Consider the following 14,858-nt stretch of genomic DNA (forward strand, 5'->3'; position numbering starts at 1 on the left):
TACATGGTATTTTCCTACATGGATATGACTGAGAAGACAGGTTATAAAAAGTCTAACTTGCAAAAAGATATCTGATATCTATTAATTCATTGAGATTGTGAGTCATAACTGATGTTGGAATACAGCAACAATGAAACCTAATCATTATCAGTACTGTAAATCACACTGCCAAGAAAGAAAGAAAGAAAGAAAGAAAGAAAGAAAGAAAGAAAGAAAGAAAGAAAGAAGGGCTGGAGAGATAGCACAGCGGGTAGGGCATTTGATTGCATGCGGCTGACCCGGGTTCGATTCCCAGCATCCCATATGGTCCCCTGAGTACGGCCAGGAGTAATTCCTGAGTGCAGAGCCAGGAGTAAACCCTGTGCATGACCAGGTACAACACAAAAAGCAAAAAGCAAAACAAAACAAAAATAAAAAAAGAAAAGAAAGAAACCTTAAATAGTAAGATTTTTTTTATCCTTAGCTTCTTTTAACATGAAGCATCTAGTCTGAGTCTAATTTTTTTCCTTTGGTGCATGTTAAATTATTTACTAAAAAGACAAATTATGATTAAAGACAAATTATTTCTAAACTCACTTTACAAATCCTTTATTATCCTTACACCAAGACCAGACAAAGACACCACAAAAATGAAATAAAATAAATTACTGGACTTGACTAACATATATACAAAAATTATCAATAAAATATTAGCCAAAAATTTATCAATACATTTAAATGATCATATGGTATAAAATCAAATGGGATTCATTTCAAGAATACAAAAATGTTTCAGCACTTGCAAAACAATTGACATGATATACCACATTCACAAAATAAATAAAATTCACATGATGATTTCAACAGGTGAAGAAAATTGAATTGACCAAATTCAATTTTCATTTACAATGAAAAATTCTCAAAAATGTGGAGGGGACACAGGTCAACATAATAAGGCAAATCTATGGTTAATGTTTCACACAATAGTGAAGATATCAACAACTTTTCTGTAAGAAATAAGACAACTATGCCTGCTTTTGCCATTTCATTCAATAGAGAACTAAAAATCCTAAGTAAAAGGTCATCCAAATTTGAAAAGAAGTAAAAATCAGGGTATGTTGACAAAATTATTTCATATACTAAACACTTTACCAACTCCACTAGAAGTAATTGTGATAATAATACAATGATATGGCAGGATATAAAATACACAGAAATAGGTGGCGTTTCAATAATGAACTATCAGAAAAATAATTAAACAATCAGATTTATAAGTACATCAAAAAAAGATGAAATACGTGGGCATAAATCTAAGCAAGGAATTAAAGGATTTACAATGAAATCTAAGAAATGGAATGATCATCTATGCTCATTCATGGAAGAATATCCCCATTCCCTAGTGCAACTACTAATTCAATGTAATCTCCATTAATGTTCTAATGGCATTTTCCACAGGCACAGAAAAAATAATCCTAAAATTTTTATGATTCCACAAAAGGACTCAAATATTTAAAACAATATTAAGAAATAAGAACCAAGCAAAAAGACTCCCAATTTCAAAAATATTATAAAGGCTAGAATAATCAACACAGTATAGTGTTGGTATAAAAAGAGGTATTGGGGCCAGAGTGATAGTACAGAGAATAGGGCAATTGCCTGGCTCGTGTTCTATCCCAGCATCCCATAAGGTCCCCCAAGCACCGCCAGGAATAATTTCTGAGTTTAGAGGCAGTAACCCCTTAGCATTGCTGGGTGTAACCCAAGAAGCAAAAATAAATAAAGGGTTTTTTTTTAAAAAAAAAAAAGAAAGGTATTGAGGGGCTGGAGAGATAGCACAGCGGGTAGGGCATTTGCCTTGCATGCGGCCGACCCGGGTTCGATTCCCAGCATCCCATATGGTCCCCTGAGCACCGCCAGGAGTAGCTTCTGAGTGCAGAGCCAGGAGTAACCCCTGCGCATCGCCAGGTGTGACCCAAAAAGCAAAAAACAAAAACAACAACAACAAAAAAAGGTATTGATCAATGGAACAGAATAAAGAGCCCCCAAATAAGACCACATATATGGCTGATTTTCAACCAAAGAGGCAAAAAACACAATAGGTGAAAAGACTCCCTTCAATAAACAGTAACGAGAAAACTGCACAGCAAAATAGTGAAGCCGGGCAACAATTTCACATCATATACAAACATCAACTCAAACTGCATTAAATTTTGAATATAATTCCAGAAGTTAAAAAATTTTAAGATGAAAATACAGGAGGTAGAAACCTTGACACTGGTCTCAGTAATTTTTTTCTGAATTTGCTCCAGAAGTATGGGGCGATAAAAGCAAAAACAAATAAATGAAAATTATATCAAACTAGGGAGTTGCTTCTATACAGCAAAGAAAATCATCGGCAAGATGGAAAAGCAACTGAGAGTGGGAGAAGATATTCATAAATCACATATTTCATAGATGACTGGTGTCCCAAACTACAAGTAACTCAATTTTTAAAATCTAACAGGCCTAGGAGGTAGTTCAGGGTTCAAGGTGGAAGCCCAAAGTGCAAACCCCAGTACTGCGTGGCCCAAAAGCACCACCAGCTACTGTCCTGGAGGACCCTGTGCACTGCCTGCGTGTCCCTGATAGAACCTCTGAACATGCCTGAGAGGTTCACCAAAAAAAGCCAGTTGAAAACTGGACAGAATAATTGAAAAATCATTTTTCCTAAGAAGACATAATGATAGCCAATGGACACATGAAAGATGCTCAACATTACTCATCTTCAAGAAAGTGCAAATCAAAACCATAATAAGATGTTACCTCATTCCTATTAGGAAGAGAAGCAACAACTATTGGTAAAAATGTGAAGAAACGGGAACCTCCAACAGTAGATGGGAGTAGAAATCGGTGCTGCCCTTGTGGAAAACAATATAAAAGTTCCTCAAAAAATAAAAATAAAAAAGTAGCCGAGTGGGAAAGTGGCTGATTGAGAAAACACCTGCCTTATATGCATTAGAACTAAGTTCAATCCCCAGAACCACATAAAAAATTAAAAATAGCACCACCATAGGATCCAGCATTCCATTTCAAGGTATTCGTGCCCCTCCCCCATCCCTGCTCCAAAGGCACAAATTTGAAAGGATATGTATGACCCCTATGTTCACTGTATTATGATTTACAATAGCAATGATACGGTAACAAACAAGCATCCATTGACAAATGATTGGGTAATGAAGTTGTGATAGAAAGTCACAATAGAATAACTGTCATGAAAAATGAAGTCCTGCCATTGTAGTAATTTCGTTGTTCCATATGAAATCATGCTAAACCAAATAAATCAAAGAGAAAAAGTATCAAAGGAATTCAAACACACTAAGTTTAAATTATAGAGGCAGAAAACATATTAGCCAAAAAAGTAGAGGTCTGATGGGCAGAAAAGAATGGGTGCAGGGGATTGAGAGGATAAACTTTCGAAGACAGGATGTATCGTAGGGGTCAAATCATTTGTCTGGCATGTTCCCCATGTTCAATCTCAGCGCCGTTCACATGTACCAAGCATGCGCCTCACAGTGCTGCAACAGGGTATGTGATTTCCATTGCGCTGCAGCTGGGTGTGTGAAGGTGAAATGTCCCCTCTCCTGCACAGAAAGCACTGCAGCTAAAACATGTCCAAGCACCATGGCCAGGAGTGTGACCCCTGCTGAGCCAGTGTGTGAGCACCATGGTGACCTGCAGCAAGCACTACAAAAGCAAATGTGTGTACACTCCACAAGTGTCTAAGTTGGAATGAGCACAGCCTGTGCATACTGCAACTCATCGCAACAAAAGAAAAGGAAAAGGACAGTAAAATTATTATAAAATATAAATTGAGGCAATATAATATACATCTGGAGAATTATAATCCAGAATAATAATATGGCATTGCAAATTTGAGAGAGGCTAAGAAAAAGTTAGTCAATGAAATGAATCTTGTACAATGCAGACGAACGCCAAGACATTATGCTATAAACCTGAAACTAAAATATTGTGTATCAATTATGATTCAATTAAGATAAAATAGCAAAAATGGAGAAGAGTGCTGTTTTTTTTTTTACTTTTTAAAAGGTGCTAACCCATATTATATGCATTTTTACTTTACAGTTTTAATGGGAATATTTATTCAATAGATTTTCAATCTTTTATTCTAGGGTAAGATATTTAGAATGAGCCCTATTCAAGTTAAATAAATATCTCTGCATGGAAACTGGACTTGCTTCCTTTGGGGAACACCAAGTTTCCACTATATGTAAGTTTTTCTCAACTATTTTCTCGGATGCTTTTTGGTGGGATGTCCTCAGAAGTTACTTCCAGCAGTGTCATGGAGAATATGTCCTGCTTTAGATGGGAAGTAAAGGCAAGTGCCTTTCCTCCTGTACTATTTCTCTGGTATCACGTTCCAGCTACTTTACTATGACTAAAACAGAATCAATTGCCTCATATAAAAAGCTTTTAAAGTTCATGTACCTGAAAGTATAAACAACATGTTACTTGACTATGTACAGTAGCTGACAAGGAGTTAATGTTAACCTGAGAAACTAGGAGAAGAAATAAATGATTGAAAAGTAAGCAAAATTCGTTGCTTTCCTTTTAAACTATTGTCAAGACAAACCCAAAATAGCTCAATACTATTTAGAATGACAATACACACATATAGACACTATCACTGTCACTGTCCTCCCATTGTTCATCTATTTGCTGGAGCGGGCCCTGTAACATCTTCATTGTGACACTTGTTACTGTGTTTGGCATATCGAATACGTCATGGGTAGCCTGCCAGGCTTTGCCGTGCAGGCGAGATACTCTCAGTAGCTTGCTTGGCTCTCTGGGAGGGGTGGAGGAATCGAACCTGGGTTGGCCAGGTTGGCTGCGTGCAAGGCAAACGCTCTGCCTGCTGTGCTATCATTCCAACCGCATATGGATACATATGTGTATATGCATATATGTGTGTATATATGTGTGTGTAAATATATGTATCTATATTTGTGTATATATACATACATATGTACATATATACTGTACATGCAAATAAAAACCTGAACTACTATATGTGGGAAGCCCAGAGCCCTCTCATAGACCCTGGCCATGGTTCCCATGTTAGGAACTGCTTGGGACAGACATTGGTGACAGTCTCCCAGGACTTCCTGATCTCAGCAGATACCTGATCTATAGCCACACATCAGGCTGACAGCTTATCTGGCCTTATCTATAGTAACCTCCAGGATGCATCTACTCCCTAAGACCCTTTGATATACAAATGTAAAGCTCAGGATGCACCTACTGCCACAAGACCCTTTGATGTGCAAATGTCTACCTTGAATGTTAGGTAAAGCTCTTGTTGCTGACCTTACCGTATATGGTTATATTGCCTCTGCTCCTGACTGAGCTGCCCGGACCCTATATAAACAGCCTGTATCCCTCAATAAAGCCTGTCCCTTTTTCTCTCTGTTTCTAAACTGTACTCTGTCTCTTGTGTCTCGTGTTCATTCGGTTGGTCCCTCCTTGCACCATCGGATCAATCCTCGGGCCACCTCCGCGGGCCGGAGAGTGGTTACCGGGGCCCCCTGCAACTATAGCATTGTTCTAGGTCTATGCAAGGTATAGTACCTGGTTGGTTAATTTAAAACATAAATTGGAGAATCACAAACTATTCAGCTATTCTTATAGTTAATAACAGCTATTCTTAAAATCTGTAAGTTATTTGTTTACTTCTTTGTTTTGTTTCTTTGAGGGGGGAGGGTCACAGTGGTGTCCTCAGGGTCTACTCCTGGCTCAGTGCTCAAGGACCAGTCCAGGTCTCCCACACGCAAAGAACGTGCTCTAGCAGACTTTCATATTTTGTTTTGTTTCAAAATAAATTTTGTTTTATTTTGTTTTGTACAACTGGGGGTCATACTAGTTGCACTAAGGGCTTACTACGCCTGGCTGTGTGATCACTTCTGGTGGTGCTTGGGAGCGTATGTGAGTTCAGGATTGAGCCAGCATCAGCAGTGTGAAAAAGAAGCACTCACACCGGTCTACCGTCTGTCCACCTCAAAAGACATTTTTGTAGAGTTACAACCTTGATTTTATGTATACGTTCACTGAAGTTCCACATCCTCTTTTACAACCATTATTATATGGTCTATGATTCAGTTTTTTAATTTTAAATGGAAGAAAAAATTAAAGAACTTACAAAATGATATTACTAAAGAATCTTTAGATTTTTAACTTTGACTCCACAGTTTTAGTGCCATTTAGCCCAACTACAATTTAATAACATTGAAAGATATAACTGAGCCTTCTCAAGATAACCCTGGTTAACGTAACTAAAGACCATCCGTTGCTTTCACAATCCGATCAAACTAATTTATACCATCACGATCACGATCACGACCACCCTGTTGTTCGTCGATTGCCTCGAGCAGGTGCCAGTAACGTTTTCTTTGTCCTAGCCCTGAGATTTTTTTTTTTTAAAGTGCCATATTCAAGGCTTTTTCAGGGTTAGGAGAATGAGACCCATCATTGTTACTGGTATTTGGCATATTGGGTACACCATGGGGAGTTTGCCAGACTCTGCCGTGTGGGCATGTTACATTTGGTAGCCTGCCAGTTTGACCGAATTAGGAATGAGATGATAAGATGTTGCGCTTATGATAAATTTATACCATATTTAATTAAATTATAAAAGTATAATGACCACTGAAAGCAGCTTAAACAAGTTTGGATAGTACAATTACTCATTGTGGACATATGGCTTTTAGTTGATGCAGTCAGACATGATCTGGAGTCTTCGGGCCGCCCCTCAGACCTGAGCACCTGTGAACTGCAGATGGCATGGGAAGTTCTGACTGAAGTAAATTAAGATAGTCAACTAGTAAATATTATAGCTTACTAAGGCAAAAATAATAATAATAAATATTCGGGGTATAAACATTAAAAAACTAGAAAAAAATCTTGGGCAGGTCAAAATTGTAAAGTCATTAAAAACATCACTAGGATAAGACAGGATTATCCTATTTCGTAACTAAAATGTCAACTTTCTCTATATTAATCTATAGATGCAATGGAATTTCAGTCAAAATTCAAATGACCTTTTATTATTTAGCATATAATTTATGTATATATTTATATACTTATTAGAAAATAATTGTATATATTTATTATTTATTATATCTTATGTATTTATAATGCATTTGTTATAAAATTATGTTTAATATTTATTTACTTATTATAAAATAGACATCACTAAAATATACTCCCCAATGAAAAAAATAATGGAAGAGCCAGGGATAATCTGAAGTATAATAAAAGGAAATTCTCAATTAATACATCCTAAGACCTGTAACAACTCTATGGCAATAAAACCATAGTTTTATTATGTTGCATAAAGGGAAAGCAATATTAATAATTTTCCACCTAGAACACAAAAATAAACTCAAATATTAATAGCAATTTAACATACATAATAAGTCTAACATGTTGTAAAGCAAATAATCTATGAAGCTGAAACAACTAAATACTAATTGTTCAGAAAGAAAGTTGGCTTTATACTTCATTAGTTATGCTAAAATAAACTTCAGGTCAGTGAAAAACTGCAATTTATATTCCTTTGTGTTTCATAAGCACAATGCCTGGGTATTCATACATTTAGGTGCTTTTGGTTCCATCAAACCTTGTAATATTGCTGGAACATTACCTATTTTATGTAAAAAAAATACAAAGTTAAAAAAATTAAACGATAGAACCAGTAGAAGAATGGATAAATTCTTTCAGACTCCTGAGGGTGGAAAAATTATTTTATTTCATAAGACCTAGAAGCCATCAAGAAAGAAAGCATACAGATTTCACCTTGTAAAAAACTTGGTTTTGATAAAGATAAATCAACATTAACCAATTTTAAAAGGTCAAATGGCAAATGGCAAAACATAAGTTGCACATGTATGACAAAGCACTAACTTCATTCATTAATAACATAAACTTGGAAAAATGTACTATTTAAAAACATAATTAAAAAGGGCAGGAGTTCTGGGTTGGATTACCTTCCACTATATGGTTCACTAAGCACTGTCAGGAGTGACCCACTGAGTACCTAATTAGGAATAACCCCAAGGACTGCCAGGTGTGGTAGAATAAGAAAATCAAAATGAAATCCCTCTGTGAAGGTTTCGGAGACTGTTCAATGGAGCTGGAACCCACACCATATTTGCTAGAGCCCCAGAATTGAGCCTTGGTACTGCATGGCCCCCTACATGTTATTGCTTCCAAGTATGATTCGGAACAAAAATAAATAAGTAGGAATCTCCTGACCCCACCCCAGGATGTCTATACTGGGGCATCTCGGAGAGGGTGGATTGAGTTTCCCTCCCCCAAGCAGAACCCCTGCAGCTTAAAACCTCCAGAACCCAGCTGCAGCCACGCTCAAGGCCACTTCCCACATGCTCAGACAAGCCTCACCCATGAGGGAATCAACAGAGGAACCCAGGTATGTGGGACCTGTGACTGAGATCTCCAAGCCTGCTCGGATCTAGACTGGGCCTCCTCCACCCAGCTCCCCAGTTTTCGCCATGTAATCTCATCAATGGCCAAGAGCCAGAGACTATAAAATAAAACTCCCAGGAGAGCGATGCAGTATTTCCTGGAGACCTCTTATACTCTAGCCCACTGATGAACACATTTGTTTGGTTTTAACATACTTGCTTGTGTTCTCTTATCACTGGAGCGATAGCACAGCGGTAGGGCATTTGCCTTGTGCGCAGCCAGCCCGGCCAAGACGGGTTCGATTCCTCCGCCCCTCTCTGAGAGCCCAGCAAGCTACCAAAGCCTGGCAAAGCCTGGCAAGCTACCCATGATGTATTCGATATGCCAAACACAGTAACAACAAGTCTCAAGATGGAGATGTTACTGGGCCCGCTCGAGCAAATCGGTGAACAATGGGAGGACAGTGTTCGTTTTGTTTGCTTGTATTCTCTTATATACAGCCTTAAATGGCTCAAGAATCAAATACAACAACCTTCACACACTTCCCTCTTGTGGTGGGGAGATGCTGGCTGGTGGGGTGGGTGTTGGAATATTATTTGTAATACCTATTGTGAACTACTTTATGAAAATAAAGTGTATAAAAATCTCAAAAAATAAATAAAAAGTAAATAAAAGTGGTAGGAAAAAAATTATGAAATAGGAAGAGCTCTTGAAAATTGATAATAAATGGAAGATGAATGGAACATAATCAGAAACTGTAAAGAAACATAATAAGGCAGTAGCATGTATAAAAGAGATGCAAATGCAAAAATGCTTAATCAGTAAATACAAATCAAAACCAAACGTTACCGTCTCACACCTGTAAGAATGGTTTATATCAAAAACACTAGGAAAAAGAAATACTGGAGAGGATATAGAGAAAAGGAAACCTCTATATATTGATGAGAATGAAAATTGGTATAGCCGCCATGGATAACAGTTTGGAAGTTTCTAAAAATAGAACTACCATATGATCTAGCAATCATACTCCTATCTGTCCAAAGAGCATGAATCACTAATTCAAAAATGTATATGCACACCTATGTTTATTGCAGCACCATCTTACAGTAGCCACAATATTAGAACATACACACTGGCAGATGATTGTCAGAAATCGTGCATGGTCTAGTGCATGGTTTTTCCTCTAAGCAAAATTTCATCCAAAAATGACTTACATATGGAAATGTACTACAAATGTGAAAATCTAGGTGTAAGATAGACTCCAGGTCTGGAGCATAATACTGTCAGCAGAAATCAAGTTATTGTCGTATCTCAATTACTCCACTATCTTCAGCCTCCATTGAGTTTCCTCATGATTTGACGAGGAGGGCTAGAAGCAGTGGTGGCACAGACTTCTTGCTATGTCAATCAGCAAAGGAAGAGTAAATCAACTTGGGTCCTGAGGTCACATATGCCCCAATTGCATTTCTAGAACAGTGCCTTGCAGCTAAATGGTTTTGACTAATCTACATTTAGTTAGCTCGGGACAGAGGGAAAATATTGCCTGAAAAACCTTTAATTCTGTTTGGAATTTGGGCACAAGCAATGGGTAAGTAACCAATAATGTCCACAAAAAGCATAGTATACAGATTAAAAACATTTGCAGGGGTTAGAGAGTTTGCACAAGGGATAGATAATTCTTGTTCTGCCCATGGCCAGACCAGTTTTTGTCCCCAGCACCACGAGATACCCTAAGCTCTGCTGAAAATGACTTCCTGATCAAAGTACCAGGACTAGCCCCTAAGCACCACCAGATATGGTCACCAAATCCAAAAATAATAATAATACAATTTAAAAAATAAACATTTACAATATATAATTAACAGTTTCATTTGAATCATCTCAAATGATTGGACGTGCTGTTTGGAGCCACTGGGTAATTTTATAAATTATCTATATCATTCTAATAATATGCTATGTATTGCTTATCTGAGTCTGGGGATATGGAACTAATATAAATATTCAACCCACTTATCATAAATATCTTTAAACAGTTATACCAAAGACCTTGGCATTTCAAGTAGACAAGCTAATTTTGTGTAAGTAAATCAAAAGAAATGACTGCGTGTTCTAAATATCTCTGTTGCCGTCAGATTTGCAGAAAATCTTTGTTCGATATTCCTTCAAATCATGGGAGTGAATTATTTTTGTTCTGAAACCAAAGCTCAATGACAAAGATAACGTTGAGCAATAAATTATGCTGGAATCAAAAGAGTATGTCAAAGGGTAGTGATTAGAGAAGCCTTACATAAAAGCACTTGGATGAGCACACAAAACAGGAAAAGCAGAGTTCTCTTCACTGTGAGTGAAGAAGAAAATGTTCTAAATCATAGATCTAAATTTTCAGCACATAAAATAGGCATAATTTTGAATTTCGGTTTCTTTTCTAATGCCATCATTTATTACCAGGTCATAAGAAAGCAAACAATTTTGCATATTTAACTTACAATGAAGGAGGCCTACATTATTTAAGTGAAAAGTGATGAATTGTTTTCCACACACAGAGGTCAGTGCAGTGACTGCATTGTGTCCCTCTGTAAAAGCTCAACATGGCCTTCTGACTCAAATCCTAATTGAATATTGACTAAAAGACAGCTTTGAGCTCTCAGCACAGAGAAATGAAGAGAAAAGGATGAAAAGTTCTTTGGGCTGAATAGCAAATCCACATTGGTTTATAATTGCTGCTTGGACTGGGGGAAGGGATCGGTAAATGTTTTCTGTTTAAAACAAATACAAACCTTAGAAAGTCACATGTTCGCTTTGAAGATTCATACAAAAAGCAAATCACAGTACGCAGCGGTCCATCCACTGCCTGTGGAACACAGATAGTAGGAAGGAATCCTTTTCTTTTCTCTACTGCCAGGCAAACAGGATGGCTGGCAAATGATATGAAGGCATTATAAAAGCTGATAGGATGTTGCTTCTAACGGCACTACAGAAAAATCATGCTCATTGCAAATTAAGACTTTTTTTAGACGATATATATAGATGATACTATTCTACAGAAATCTTTAAGCCCCCAAATATCTTAGAGGAAAACCTTTCAAGACAAAGCCAAGGCTAATCACGCTCCATTTGGCAATCAGCCAGAGGCCTGCACTTTCTCTGACAGGTCCCACATTTCAGTTCAGTAGCATGTCCACTGGTGCTACCCAGGTATATACATTATTTTGAATGGCTCCTGACTACCCATCAAATAAAAGACAACGGACAAAGCCTAACAGTATTCAGTATTTTTCACTGCCTGGTTCTAATCTCTCTTTTTGATCTCTTGTCTTAGATCAAATCTTTGGGTGATTTCTATGTCTCTCCCTCATGCTGTCTCTTGATTATCTATTCTCTTGCTTCCCCCAGGATCCTATTTGTTGCAAAGCTACAATATAACTTTTTCAAAGAAGCTGCTGTAACCCTCCAGAATTCAATGAGGTATTTGGAAGTCATTAAGATGGTAGGAAGACTTGGGACCCAGTAAATCTGAATATATCTTAGACCAACCTACCTTCTCAGGAGAACTACACACACAGATAACAACAAATGGATGATTACATCTCATGTTGTCATTGGAGCTCTGAAAGACTGAACTGAAAAATATACCCTTTTCCTAACCAAAAACCCTTATCTAAATCTTACCATCTCCCTTAATAAATGAGGTTTAGGACAGAAAAGGTGTTGTTACCTAAGAATGTACAAGAAAAGAAATGACTAGAAACCTTATGCTTCCTTTTTAATGTAAGTTACTCTGGCCACTAATAAGTGTGATCCAGTAATTTTGCCATTAAAATTAGACTCCATTTGAGAAGGAGCGAAGAAGAGCATGCAATTGAAAGTACACTGTCTTCCAGATGCTTAAGCATTCTTTTTTGAAATGGAATTTTATCATTTGTTGTTAAGGACGTGCATAAGCTTCTTCTTTAGTCTATCAAAAGCATGCTTAGAAATTATTTCTTCAGTTCCCAAACCTGCATCTCATGTCTAGATTTTTCCTCTCTCCTGCTGTGGCCTTAATATTAATTTGGGATTATGGTTGGGCTTCTGTCCTCTTGGGGCCAGTATAAACCACCTATATCTACTAAGCTACCTGGAACCAAAAAGGATTACATGTACAATTTCTGGAATTAAATCAGATCTGGTGGTACAATCTTTTTCCAATAGTCATTATGTTCTCCATTATATCGTGCAGAAATGCTTTTGCACCTGCACAGGAAGAGAAAAGAATACTGGTCACTGTACTTAAATATAATCTAAAGGGCAGGCACCTTGCTAGGCATGTATGAAATTTGTAAAAAGACATGTACCCCAAGCATTATGACAAATACATAAAAATGACTCTAATAAAAAAAAATGAAGACAAGGCTCAACAATTGTGCGAATAAAATACCTTTTTAATTAACTATCTGAGACAATTATACACATGGAAACTAATTCTATAAGATCTTTCTAGAAAATTTTCTGCAAAATTTTAACAATTAACTGTGCAAGATAAAACATTCAAGCCAATCTGTGACCTTTCTCATAATGTAAAGACATTTTCACCTCCCTTCCTCTCCCATTTTCACTCCAAGCTTTCCATACTTTGCTTAATAGTGTACATCAAGTAGGGCCCTTGCCTTGCACACGGTTGGTAGGGGTTAAATCTCTGACACCCCAGAGATCTGACAGTCCCTTGAGCCTGCCAGGAGTGATCCCTGAGTGCAGAACCAGGAGTAAGCCCTGAGCACAGAGGAGTGTGACCTAATTCCCTACACAAATACACACCTCCCACCTCCCCGCCACAAAAAATACCTTAGTCACTGCCCGCTCAGAATCTTTCAGTGATTCTCCACTGTCTACAGATAAGTTTCCTGCTCCACCCAATTTTTTAATCTGTTAAAGGCATCCACAATTAAGAGTCAACTGTTCTTATTTTTTATCTCCAGTATTAAAATACCATGCAAATGTATTTGCTCAGAGATACTCAAATTTTCTTTGTAGTATCTCCTCTTGAATACGTGAAAGAGACTTTTCTTCCCCACTCCAGGCCCCCAAATATAAATTTCTATCCTTTGATCTTCTCAGTAGCTTAAGTCTAAATTCAAAGACCACTTTTTTCATTAAGATGGGTCAAAAGCTATTTTATTCATATTTATTCAGACAGAAGCACTGACTTTCCATCTTGAAACTTTCCAGGGGTCCAAAACAAGTCTGAGATCTTTAAGTAAAAGTACTTATGTAAAATTGAAATTTGAAAATATAAATTAATTTTTAATTAAATGACTTCCCAACATATGTCAAGTTTACTGTTAAATTTAATCTCCAAGAAATATCACTACTATCAAAACAATTGACAAGTTTGCTTTTGAAACTTTTTCAGAGGCTTCTATCATTATATCAAGCTTTCTGAGAAATTATCATTATTTATTAAAAAAAAAAGGTTGGATACATAGTTTTTAAATAACCCTCAAAATAATAACCCTTCCCCAAATAAAACAATAACACTCCCTTCTCCCAACAGTCAAAGCAATCCTCCAGCAAAAGAAGATGGGAAGCATTACTTTTCCCTACTTTCACCAACTTCAAACTGTACTTCAAAGAGGCAGTAATTAAAACAGTGTGGTACTAGAATAAGAACAGGCTCTCATATCAATGGGAAAGAAATGAAAATTGAAAATTCAGATACAGACCCTCAGATATATGGTCAGTTTATCTTTGATAAAGGAGCAAAAAACATGAAGTAGAGCAAGGAAATCTCTTCAAGAAGTGGTGCTGGACAATGCCCAAAAGAGGGGAGGGAGGAAGAGAGAGAGGGGGCACTTGCCTTGCATGTCTTGCATGTGGCAGACCTGGGTTTGATCTCTGGCATCCCATATGGTACCCCAAGCACCACCAGGAGGGATTCCTGAGCACAAAACCAGCGGTATCCCCTGAGCATCACAAAGTACGGGGAAACATAAATTTAATTAAACTTTTAATTGAATCATCATCAATTACAAGTAAATGATATAATTTTTTAAATGTGGAAAATGGGTAGAACTTTTTTTATAATGTAAGTTAAAATATTTTTACTGTTTTCTAAACAATCATGAATTTAATGATTATGAATATATGCATCAACTATTTATTAAGAGCCCACTAGACTAAAGCATTAACCACCAGAGATTAGGGAATTCTAAACAGAATCAGCTCTATAGAATCAGGGGAGGGGGGAAAAACAGAGTTGCATTGAAGCAATGTGTGCTGAACTCTCCAATGTAGTTAATATAGTACATAGGTTAAGAGTGTATGTCTCCTAGTAGAATCGTACAAGAAAAAAACTTCCAACCTCATCAAAAAATGGGGAGAAGAAATGAACAGAAGTTTCCTCAAAAAAGAAATACAAATGGCCA

General features: G+C 37.1%; 1 protein-coding gene and 1 non-coding gene across 10 annotated transcripts in view; one reads left to right on the top strand and one right to left on the bottom strand.

The window, feature by feature from the left end:
- CADPS (calcium dependent secretion activator) overlaps positions 1–14,858 on the bottom strand; it is a 550,520-nt gene that overhangs the window by 520,247 nt on the left and 15,415 nt on the right. The window lies entirely within an intron of this gene.
- LOC130037990 (small nucleolar RNA U13) lies at positions 7,583–7,685 on the top strand. The gene has a single exon (XR_008794559.1). It is a non-coding gene; the product is annotated as a small nucleolar RNA U13 (small nucleolar RNA).

This window comes from Sorex fumeus, unplaced genomic scaffold (genome assembly GCF_029834395.1).
Source record: "Sorex fumeus unplaced genomic scaffold, SorFum_2.1 ptg000072l, whole genome shotgun sequence".
Lineage (NCBI taxonomy): Eukaryota > Metazoa > Chordata > Mammalia > Eulipotyphla > Soricidae > Sorex > Sorex fumeus.